The sequence below is a fragment of the Thalassophryne amazonica genome, chromosome 10 (genome assembly GCF_902500255.1).
Source record: "Thalassophryne amazonica chromosome 10, fThaAma1.1, whole genome shotgun sequence".
NCBI lineage: Eukaryota > Metazoa > Chordata > Actinopteri > Batrachoidiformes > Batrachoididae > Thalassophryne > Thalassophryne amazonica.
The window spans coordinates 113,282,115-113,294,089 of NC_047112.1; the positions used below are offsets into that span (position 1 = coordinate 113,282,115).

At 47.5% G+C, this 11,975-nt stretch overlaps 2 long non-coding RNA genes across 2 annotated transcripts in view; one reads left to right on the plus strand and one right to left on the minus strand.

The window, feature by feature from the left end:
- Positions 1-1,665, plus strand: part of LOC117519377 — a 6,484-nt gene extending 4,819 nt beyond the window's left edge. The window contains exons 2-3 of the long non-coding RNA XR_004563270.1: positions 809-813; positions 1,654-1,665. This is a non-coding gene — a long non-coding RNA (uncharacterized LOC117519377). The remainder of the gene's footprint in view (positions 1-808; positions 814-1,653) is intronic.
- LOC117519376 overlaps positions 1-11,975 on the minus strand; it is a 16,672-nt gene extending 4,697 nt beyond the window's left edge. The window contains exons 1-2 of the long non-coding RNA XR_004563269.1: positions 11,966-11,975; positions 2,985-2,989 (exon numbers count right to left, since the gene is read on the minus strand). This is a non-coding gene — a long non-coding RNA (uncharacterized LOC117519376). The remainder of the gene's footprint in view (positions 1-2,984; positions 2,990-11,965) is intronic.

Consider the following 11,975-nt stretch of genomic DNA (forward strand, 5'->3'; position numbering starts at 1 on the left):
CGACAACAAAGTGATTTTGTCACAAGTTATGGACAAAACGACCATATTCCAGTGAACCTAAGATGCTTAATATTTCTCCTTTTTTACACAGTGAAAAACTAGTATAATGATTAACATCTTGCCTATGTATTTTTGATGTGTCAGGGGTCGAAATACATTTTTTAACCTACTTGCACTGGTGCTAATAACAAAAAAAATTACTTCAGTCAGTCTTATAATAAACCTTAAAACTGTTATGTGCTGACGCGGGTTGAGGAGCGGACCTGCGTCTGACTGAACCCAGCGCTAAATAATCAGAAAGCGGTTCCAAAAACAAAACAATTTTATTGTCCCCTCTTGTGCAATACTCTGTGTACAACATAACAGTGCGTTTGTCTGGCGGAGTGAAGGACGGCGCGCTCTCCAGCACCCAAAGGGATCGAAGCCCGGCACTTCTGGACTCAAGTTACCACCAAACACCCCCCAGGTGGACACGACAAACTGACTCTGTGAAGGATAGAAGAGGTGAGGTAAGTCAACAGCTACAGCTAATATCTTTCAAAGGCACACACTATCAGCAACACATTCAGGTCTGAATTTAAGCTTTATGTAAATGAGCAGCTTCTCACAACAGGTGGAGGATCATCAGCCCGCACGCCATGGCCGTGAGAAGCGAGCTGCACAATTCTCATCAATGTTCAAATATACTGCGTAACAAAATACCAAATTACTATTAACACTTATTCAGACAATCAATCACCTCTGATGTGTGCTGACAGCATGTGTCCCCCACCCGTCCTCCTTCACAGGCACGATGTGTCAAACCCAGGCGCGGTCCTCAGCGTCTCACAAACGAACGTCACAAGGTCGAGTTCCCGGCAATTCTGCTTGAATCACTCATGGCTTAAATGCAGAACGCCATCTCATTATCTGCTTCAGCTGAAAGTCTTTAAGTCTGCACGTGAGCATCATCCACAGGTGCTGCGAGTCATTAGGCCTGCACATGAACATCCTCCACAAGTGCAGCCAATAATGTTGATGAGGGTGAAGGATTCTTCTGCCAGCACCATCTCCACAGACAAAAACCAGTTTGCATACCACCTGGAGAGCAAAGAAAAGAAAACAACACAAAAACATCCAGCCAAACCCCCCAACACACAACAGTACCCCCCCCCCCCCCATCAACGGGAAGCCTCCCAGCGACCGAACAGACCAGGCCCGAGAACAGCACCTCCATCCGGGGTCCATGACAGCAAGCAGACGGCGTAACGCTCCCAAGGTCCACAGCAGACAGCAGGACAGGGCACCGCGGCTGGAAGGCCGGCTGGCATCAACAAAACCCCACAAAAGTCCCATATACAACCCAACATACAAGAAAAAACACAAAACCCACCCAAAACCTCCCCAGGGGACCGTCCCATCCAACCCCGGGAAGAAAAGAAAAAACCCAACACAGCCCCAACAACACAATACAAACACAAATGCACAAAGAAAAATAACAAACAACCCCCCCCAGAACGATATGCAGAGCCCAACCCCCCCCCCCCCCCCCCCCCCCGAAGACCTTTACCGCCAGTTCCAGGAGAGACAACCAAAACCGGAATCCTACAGAGGTCCCCAGGTTTACATGGAGGAGCAGCTCCCCCCAGAGGACCGTACCATCAACCCCAGGAGGCCCCCTCCCCACAACCCAGGAACCCCAGACCCGGCCACACTTGGTTAGTCGGCCCCACAATCAATTCCTCCCCAGAGGACCGTCCCATCAACCCTGGAGGTGGAACCTGGAAGGAAGCATAAAAACACAAAAATCCAACCCCCGGCGGACTTCATTAAAACACCCCGGGGGCAAATAAAACAACTGGAAAACCCTGTTACCTTCCCCAGCACCCCGAAAGACCCCAGATCACTCTCAGAGCCAGTCGTTAGCTCCATTTTGGCGAACGGCACAAAATTACTAAGCCGGGGAAGGAAACAGGAAAAACTAACCCGGTCCCAACCCCGAAGCGCAGCGGAAAACCGGAAATACGTCCGGTGCCCCTAACCGACCATACCACCAGCCTATCGGGAGGGGCGGAACTACCGAAATGGCGAACGGCAACAGATCGGCCCACCCCTCCGACTGAGGTATGTTCCTGCTGCACCACACCCCGGTAACACCAATGACGAACGGTCAAAGGCCCACCAAGGCTGGAGTGGAACCGGGCCCTAACCAAACCCAAAAAAACGCCCCTGACAACCCCCCCTAGGTGCAGAGGTCTTCTGAGAAACACTCAGCGTGACCAACCTGCACCACCCCACAACCCACAAGACGAACAGTCTTAGGGCAAGTGAGGTTGGGGTTAGGGAAGCAGGGAAATAAAAAACAACAAAACAAAATGACCCAATCCCAAACAGAAAATACCTAAGTTCAAATGATAAACACCAACGATTGGCTGAGTCCAGCCGAGCTCCGAACCGCCAGTCGTTCACTCCACCAGAACCGCCTCTAAACACCCAAACAATTTATAACCCCTTACAAAAAACAAAAACAGCCCAAACAACTGAATTTTTTTTTTTTTTTTTTTGTCCATTATTGTGCCTGTCCCAGAACACCTGGAGATACGTCATTACTATCTTTCTTGACGCTTATGTGACAGGGCAATATAGCGGCTTCAGCTCGTCCGAGCTGCATGGGCTCATCAGCAAGAGGAGCCAGAGGTCCTGTCGGAGGAGTCTCAGTGGGGCGAAGAAGAGGCAGCCTTGATCTGTGTCGGGGAAAGCCCCGAAATGAAAAGACCCGCTCTGATGTCCGCCCTCTCTCGCATCCACGCTCCTTTATCTGATCATCTAGACGAATAACCAAAGATATCAGCTCATCTAAATCTTTTGGTTCGTCACGGACTGCTAGCTCGTCTTTTAATGAATTGTTCAAACCATCCACAAACACTCCTCTTAAAGCTGTGGCATTCCAACTGGACTGAGCAGAAAAAATTCAAAAATCCATGGAATAATCCGCCACACTTCACCTCCCCTGCTTGAGATTCAGCAACCGTTGGGCAACGGTATTTGTTTTCACCGGATGGTCAAAAACCAATCGGAACTCCAGGGAGAAATCCTTAAAGGATCCTAACAATGGAGAGTTATTAATCCACAACGCAGTGACCCAAGCTAAGGCGTCACCTCGGAGCAAATTTGTCACATATGAGACACGACTACCATCAGAAGAGAAGGAAGCCGGTCGCTGAGCAAAAACCAGAGAACATTGCATCAAAAACGGAGCACAGGCTTCAACGTTTCCCGTATAAGGCTCCGGATGACAAATAATTGGTTCGGAAGCCGAATCTCTGGGTGATGGAGTTATCTGCACCGGTATCGATGGTGCCGCAGCTGGAGCAGCAGGAAGCGGAACGGCTTGCGCTGCAAGCTCCGTAACGTGGGCATCTGTTTGTTTAATTTGGTTTGCGAGATGCTGTAATTGCTCCCATATTTTCTCCAAGTGTTCTTGAACTCTTACGGCAAATGGAACCGCTTCTGCCGCTGGGTCCATTTTGGAATGGCCGGGAACTACTGTTATGTGCTGACGCGGGTTGAGGAGCGGACCTGCGTCTGACTGAACCCAGCGCTAAATAATCAGAAAGCGATTCCAAAAACAAAACAATTTTATTGTCCCCTCTTGTGCAATTCTCTGTGTACAACATAACAGTGCGTTTGTCTGGCGGAGTGAAGGACAGCGCGCTCTCCAGTGCCCAAAGGGATCGAAGCCCGGCCGCTTCTGGACTCAAGTTACCGCCAAACACACCCCAGGTGGACACGACAAACTGACTCTGTGAAGGATAGAAGAGGTGAGGTAAATCAACAGCTACAACTAATATCCTTCAAAGGCACACACTATCAGCAACACATTCAGGTCTAAATTTAAGCTTTATATAAATGAGCAGCTTCTCACAACAGGTGGAGGATCATCAGTCCGCACGCCATGGCCGTGAGAAGCGAGCTGCACAATTCTCATCAATGTTCAAATATACTGCGTAACAAAACACCAAATTACTATTAACACTTATTCAGACAATCAATCACCTCTGATGTGTGTTGACAGCATGTGTCCCTCACCCGTCCTCCTTCACAGGCACGATGTGTCAAACCCAGGCGCGGTCCTCAGCGTCTCACAAACGAACGTCACAAGGTCGAGTTCCCGGCAATTCTGCTTGAATCACTCATGGCTTAAATGCAGAACGCCATCTCATTATCTGCTTCAGCTGAAAGTCTTTAAGTTTGCACGTGAGCATCATCCACATGTGCTGCGAGTCATTAGGCCTGCACATGAACATCCTCCACAAGTGCAGCCAATAATGTTGATGAGGGTGAAGGATTCTTCTGCCAGCACCATCTCCACAGACAAAAACCAGTTTGCATACCACCTGGAGAGCAAAGAAAAGAAAACAACACAAAAACATCCAGCCAAACCCCCCAACACACAACAAAAACTCCTCCTCTGATGTGTCAGACTCTTAATTCCTCTCTGGGGAGAGTTTGCTGCTGCTGCTGCTCTCCCCTCAGTTTTTTTTTCCACGTGTGCGTGCGAACGAATCGTCCGTGTAGATTATTTTATTTATTAACTACACACATGTAAAATAAAACAAATGGTGACTGATTTATAACACAATTATGACAAAGTTTCAGGGGAGAGAGCGCGAGGAACTGCGGAGCCCTGGAAGTGTCATCCCAAAATGTTTTACATGTGGAGAGAATGTGCGCACATTTTATTATATTGTGCACCCGTTTTATTATATTGTGCGCCCGTTTATTATATTGTGCGCTCATTTTAAGCATCGTTTGAGTAAAACAAGGGCATGATCTACTTAAACGTGGCCACAATTTGTAAAACGTGCACTCAATATTGTCTTGACACATAAATGTTGACTATTAGCCATCAAACCAGCAGACAGTGTGATACATTTCCCCATGAGAAATGGATCTGATCAGAGTGTATCATCATGGTTTGGGCGCACAAGGACATACAGAGAACTGTAGCTTTAAGCACATTAAAAAGGATGCTGAGGATGAAGCATCTCCCCATCGTGAGGATGACAATTTAGGTCATATTGTAAAGTTAATTTTGAATGAAAAGAAAACGTGCACACGTTTTATTAATTCAAGGGCTCAATTAAAGGAAAATGTGCACACGACTTATCAATTCGAGGGCTCGATTAAAGGAAAACATGCACACGAATTATCACAGCCAGGAAAACATGCACACGTTCTATTAATTTGAGAGCACGTTTTATTAATTTGTGTGGTCAATTAAAGGAAAACGTGTGCACAAATTATCATGGCCAGAAAAAATATCACTTTAAGTGACGTCTCCCGGGTTCCGTAAAGGAACCACAGCGGTTCCTTTTTTTTTCACGTGCTCACACAAACTAATCGTCCGTGAAGATCATTTTATTAACTACGCAGATGTATAATAAAACAAATGGTGACTGGTTCATAACACAATGATGACAGAGTTTGAGGGCAGAGAGAGAGGAACCGCAGCCAGCCAGTTTTTGTTTTATTTTCTTTGTTTACATGTGCGCGCGAACACAAAAAATGGAGCACAGCAACTTGTTCCGTGTGTCATTAAACGCAGGGAAGACGAAGAAAACACACTGAAAATGTTTTTTTTCCTCTTTTATTCCTTTATTGGGTCATTTTACTGGTGCTTATAGTTGATAAAAAACTTGGATAAAGTTAATTGCACTAGTGCAAGTGCAGTATAAAATTATGTGCACCGCTCAAATAATACGTGCACAAACTAGCACATGCACGTACTATTTCGAGCCCTGTGTGTACACCCAAGTGGTTTTGTGGCCAATATGGCGGGTATGCATTCTCATGGCAGTAAAACTCGCATATGAATTCAGATGGACCAGTAAATTTTGTCTGGTATGATCGAAATCCATTATATGTATAAAACAGAAAATTGATGCATTGATGTACACGTGATCCTTTTAAAGTTCTCCGTCGTGTCTTTATGCAATTTGCCACAGGAACAGTGCTTTTTCTGGATTAATTTGTTCCTCAAGGAGCTCCACTTCTTTTTGCAATCATCAGTCTCCAAACCAAAGATCCGGTACGTATTGGTTCCTCCGCACGTTGTGGGTCATTTGAGCATCTTTTACTGAGGCCTTGTTGTAAAGTTGGTCATATTTGCAGACTTTTTGCCAAACGTATTTGATCCTTAATTGAAATGTAATCAGCGGGCGCACTGCAAAAACTTAAAATATGATGGGAGAGGAAGGAGTGAAAGAGGAAAAGTGACAAATCGCAGCCCTTGCAGACTCAGTTGTTTAGCGGGTGTGCGTCAGGCTCCAAGCAGGGTTTGCAGCCCCACAGAAGGCTGTGATCTAAAGCGGTTTGGTTTGTCACACCCAGGGATATGTGTGAAACCTAACACGATATTACAGTGCAGGCAAGCAGCATTTTTTTAAATAATCGCCGGCCTTGAATTACACCCGAGCGGTAATACACAGGTTGGGAAAAAAAAAAAACAGCCGGTCTTTTAATCATGGAAATACAGTGCCGTTTCCTTGAATCGGTGAGTGTCAGTGCTGAACTTCATTTTCTACCTGTTACTGGGCACCGCTCTGTCCATTACATGCGAGGGGTTTTTAATGGAAATGCATTACAATCGGATGGGACGTTTTATCCAATGTGAGCAAAAGTCCATTATGCAAATTTTGTTATATACAGTGTTTATTTCATGGAAAACCATACAATAGCACTGGGATGTTTGCTTTTGTCCGGTGAGTGTGAATATCCAGTTTATATGATAATGGTTTTGGTGGGTTTTACTATACAGTGGTCCCTCGTTTATCGCGGGAGTTACGTTCTAAAAATAGCCTGCGATAGCGAAATCACATTACGTTATTTTTTACAATTATTATAGACGTTTTAAAGCTGTAAAACCCCTCACTACACACTTTATACACTTTTCTCAATCAGGCATGAACATTTTCTCACTTTTCTCTCGTGTGTAAACACTCTCAAAGTTCAAACCTGAGTAGAAAAATAAGACCAACCTGTTTTCAGGCCCAAACATTTGTTTGAGAAATAAAAATAGAACGTTTTCCTATAAATAATTATGATGGCTTTTAGAACTAACAAATTTTAACGATCAACCTACGAGGTTGGACACATAAGAAATGATTAATAGTGACTGACTAGTATTTCACAGTTCCGCGAAACTGCGAGGCCGCGAAAGGTGAACCGTGTTATAGCGAGGGACCACTGTATTACATTTCCATTGTTTTTGTCGGCACTGCTTGCGAGGAGCTGACATTGTTTGCATGTACTGAGTGACCTGAAACCAACACAGCAGACCTGCTGAAGTTCACGCTAAGACTGGTGTGTTTCAGCTGCTTCTGGCATTGTAACCACATGGGTAATATTTTCCCCAAATAATGTGTTTGGATCACACCTCAGTTGTGAAATTTTGGTTTTCAACACAACAAAACACTATTAAAAATAATGTGCATCAGTGATCTGAAAATCAAATCAATTCAAATCAAATCAATTTTATTTATATAGCGCCAAATCACAACAAACAGTTGCCCCGAGGCGCTTTATATTGTAAGGCAAAGCCATACAATAATTACGGAAAAACCCGAACTGTTGTATGGCTGGGGGGCCTGGCTGCCTTTTTGTTTCTGTCTTTTGTTTTTCCTTCCAGGTGGCTTGCATTTGGGACTGAGTGGCTGTGTAGCTGAGTTTATCAGGACCTCACCCTGATCACCTGCGGCTCGTCAGGACTCACAGCTGTGGTGCATCTACATGGATTGGAACATGGTGGCATTTAAGACTGGAGTACACAGTGTGTATTTGCCAGAGACTCGACCTTGTGACCAGACGGGTGAGATCGTCGTCTCGGGAGCCATCTCATCATCAGTGGATGCAGAGAACGTCCAGGTTTGATGCATGGTCTGTGAAAGAGGAGGGGTGAGGTCTCACGCTCGTCAGCACACTTCCTGAGGTATGTTAGATTTTGTGACTAACATTTATACAGTCAGTAAATGTGGTGTTCGTCACACCTTATTATATTGAGCTGTATGTTGGTCGTTTAAATCAGCTTCCGCTGCAGTGAGTTTGTGAACTGGATGTTCCATGCCTGCAGGGTGGGAAGCTGATTAGTAATTAAGCCAGGAAGTGTTTGCTGTTTGTGCACCTTTGAGCGTTCTGTGTGTTGAGTGTGGACTCACATAATGATTCCTTCTTTCACAGACTCAGTTTGTCGCGGCCACCTGGGGGGTGTCGGCGGGGTCCTTGGGTCCGAACCGGTTCTGGCTCCGGACCGTTAGCGCTGCTGGGAGCACACCGCAATCCACCACGCCAGACCGCGCACTTTTATATTTTTCACAGCACTGTTATGTTCATTAAACTCTGTTATCCTTTGTACCGTGCTCTGCTTATTTTATACTGGGTCCTTCAAACGCTGGTCGGTTCTCCGGGCTGCGTCCGACACATAACAGTAGTCTCTGGCCAAACATCACGGACCCAGCGGTAGCAGAGACGGTAACGCGCCGGGAAGGCGGCAGCAGACGTTCAGAAGTTATCCGCATTAGTTGCGGGTGCTCTCCGCCCGGATGGTGCGCGTTGGAGAACCCATTACTGAATACTGATTTGAGCGCTCATGCAGCCGTGTTCCTGTGTGTGCCTTATCCGAGGGTCGTGGTGGAGTGTGACTGGCGACAGCTTCGCGTCACGCTCCGACCGGATAAGAGGTTTAAACGGGAGCTGCAAGAGTGTGTCTGTAATGGGTGCACGCGCACGGCGGAGCTCTGTGGCACGGGTCGCTGTGCTTCCCGTGTGACAGTTGTAGCCCCGTTTCCCCGGATGAAGATAACTACTGCGTCTGTTGTGTCAGCTCCGGTGTTATTTAGTTAAATCACATTTTTGGTTGTGTGTTACACAGAGCTGCGCACAGAAAGGCAGCATGAGTTTGTTTTCTCAGTTACCAAAGGGGGTTTTTCATTTTTAGCACTTTGGCTCCCTCTTTTGGTGACTGAGTCACATTACCGTCAAGCTCTTAAGTTGGAACAGGTGTGTTCCATTTCTTTGAGCTTGACGGTATAAATCACTTATTAGTTTTGTGTGGGTGTTTTTTGAGTTGGTTTTTGTGTGGGGTTTTTATTTGTACACTATTTAGTGTCTGGGGTCGTGACCCTGCAGTTCTGTCTGGAAAAAAAAAAAAGGACCCAAGCAACTTTATGTTAGTCTTAGTCTTTCTTTTTATTTCTTTCAGTTTCACCTCCCAAGGTTTGATGGGACGGTCCCCTGGGGGGTCATGGGGGGGTAATTGGGTTGTTTTTTTCTTTTTTTTTGTTTTGTTTTTTGTTATGCCCTCTCTTCTCCTCTGACTCCAGCCGGGTGAGCCGTAGTGTCGGCGTTGCTGGAGTGGTGCAGTTTGGTTATGCTGGGCGTTTCCCAGGTAACCTCTGCACCTGGGGGGGGGGGGGTTTTGTTTGTTGTTTCCCTGTTCCACCTCCGGCTTCAGCACGCCTTTGAGCCGTCTGCCATCGGCGTGGCTGAGGTTTGGGGCAGTGGGATATACCCGCAGCTGGTGGCTGGTTTAGAAGTCGGAGGAGTGGCGCTGTTTTGTGCCGTCTGCCATAACCGCTGTTCCACTCCTCCCGGTTGGCTTCTGGGGTATAGTCACGGTTGGTGACACTGGATGTGCTTCCAGTTTCCACTGCGCCAAGGGGGTGGGGTTGGGGTTGTTTTGTTTGTATGTTTTTTTTTTTCCTCCTTTTGTTTTTCCCCCCAGTTTCCGCCCTCAGGGTTTGACTGTGGTGTCCTCTGGGGGGGAAAGGGCTGTGGGTCCATCTAGCCATAGACGGCCGGGGCTGGGTCCGTTGGTCATGAGGGGAGGCGTCTCCTGGGGTTGATGGAATGGTCCTCTGGGAGGCGCTGGGAGTCCCCGTGGGTGGCGTTGGATCCCAGAGGGACCTCGGCTGTGGTTATTACTCCTGGAGCTGGTGGGATGTCCTCTGGGGGGTGTTGGTCCCTACATGTTGTTGGGGGGGGGGTGTTAGCAGTTTTATTTGCAAGCTTAAGTTTGGGTTTTTCTTTTCTCCCCTTCCCGGGGTTTGATGGAACGGGCCTTTGGGGAGGGGGGGGTGTTTTGGTTGTTTGTGTTTGTCTTTTTTGTTTTATGACTAATCAGACTGTGAACATGGTTGGACAAAGGCTGACCGCACAGGTTCAAGAACTCCTGGCCACACCTGTGCTAATTGACTGATAGAAACAAGGGCAAAGATGCAGCCAGAGGAGAAGACATCTACCGTTCTGTTAGATGAAGATTCTGTTGGAAGATGAATGCGGATACGGTTTCCAGCCATGGTCCCTGGAGGGGGGTGTTTCTCCTGGACCAGGTTTGTGTGGTCGCCGGGAGGCTTCCCGTGAGGGTGGGGTACTGTTGTATGGCTGGGGGGCCTGGCTGCCTTTTTGTTTCTGTCTTTTGTTTTTCCTTCCAGGTGGCTTGCATTTGGGACTGAGTGGCTGTGTAGCTGACTTTATCAGGACCTCACCCTGATCACCTGCGGCTCGTCAGGACTCACAGCTGTGGTGCATCTACATGGATTGGAACATGGTGGCATTTAAGACTGGAGTACACAGTGTGTATTTGCCAGAGACTCGACCTTGTGACCAGACGGGTGAGATCGTCGTCTCGGGAGCCATCTCATCATCAGTGGATGCAGAGAACGTCCAGGTTTGATGCATGGTCTGTGAAAGAGGAGGGGTGAGGTCTCACGCTCGTCAGCACACTTCCTGAGGTATGTTAGATTTTGTGACTAACATTTATACAGTCAGTAAATGTGGTGTCCCTCACACCTTATTATATTGAGCTGTATGTTGGTCGTTTAAATCAGCTTCCGCTGCAGTGAGTTTGTGAACTGGATGTTCCATGCCTGCAGGGTGGGAAGCTGATTAGTAATTAAGCCAGGAAGTGTTTGCTGTTTGTGCACCTTTGAGCGTTCTCTCTGTGTGTTGAGTGTGGACTCACATAATGATTCCTTCTTTCACAGATTTGGTTTGTCGCGGCCACCTGGGGGGTGTCGGCGGGGTCCTTGGGTCCGAACCGGTTCTGGCTCCGGACCGTTAGCGCTGCTGGGAGCGCACCGCAATCCACCACGCCAGACCGTGCACTTTTATATTTTTCACAGCACTATTATGTTCATTAAACTCTGTTATCCTTTGTACCGTGCTCTGCTTATTTTATACTGGGTCCTTCAAACGCTGGTCGGTTCTCCGGGCTGCGTCCGACACATAACACGAACGGTCAAAACGACCCCCTGCGATTAAGTACTTGGCGACAGTGGGAAGGAAAAACTCCCTTTTAACAGGAAGAAACCTCCAGCAGAACCAGGCTCAGGCTGAAAAGAGGCATCAGGGAGGCCAAGGCTGCCTACAAGAAAAAGATAGAGGACCACTTCACTGTAAATGACCCCAGAAGGATGTGGCAGGGAATAAATCATATAACAAACTGCAGAAGCAGCAACCCAGAAAATGCCCGGTCTGACGCCTTGGTGGCAGAGGAGCTGAACCGCTTCTTTGCTCGCTTCAAAGCAGACAGACCAGCAGCTACTCCACACCCACCACCCTCCAGCACTAGCATGCTAACACTTCAGGAACATGAAGTGAGATGTGTGCTGAAGGCGGTGAACCCCAGGAAGGCAGCCGGCCCCAATGGTGTACCTGGAAAGGTACTCAAAGCGTGTGCTGAGCAATTGGCTGGAGTTTTCACCTGCATCTTTAACCTGTCTCTGTCGCAGCCCATCATTCCACTCTGCCTCAAACCTTGACCATCATTCCAGTCCCACAGAAGTCAGCAGTGGAGAGCATAAATGACTACAGGCCTGTTGCACTTACGCCTGTGGTCATGAAGTGCTTTGAAAGACTGGTCTCTCAGCACATCAGAGCCTGTCTGCCTCCCACTCTGGACCCCCACCAGTTTGCCTACAGGGCAAACCGCTCCACAG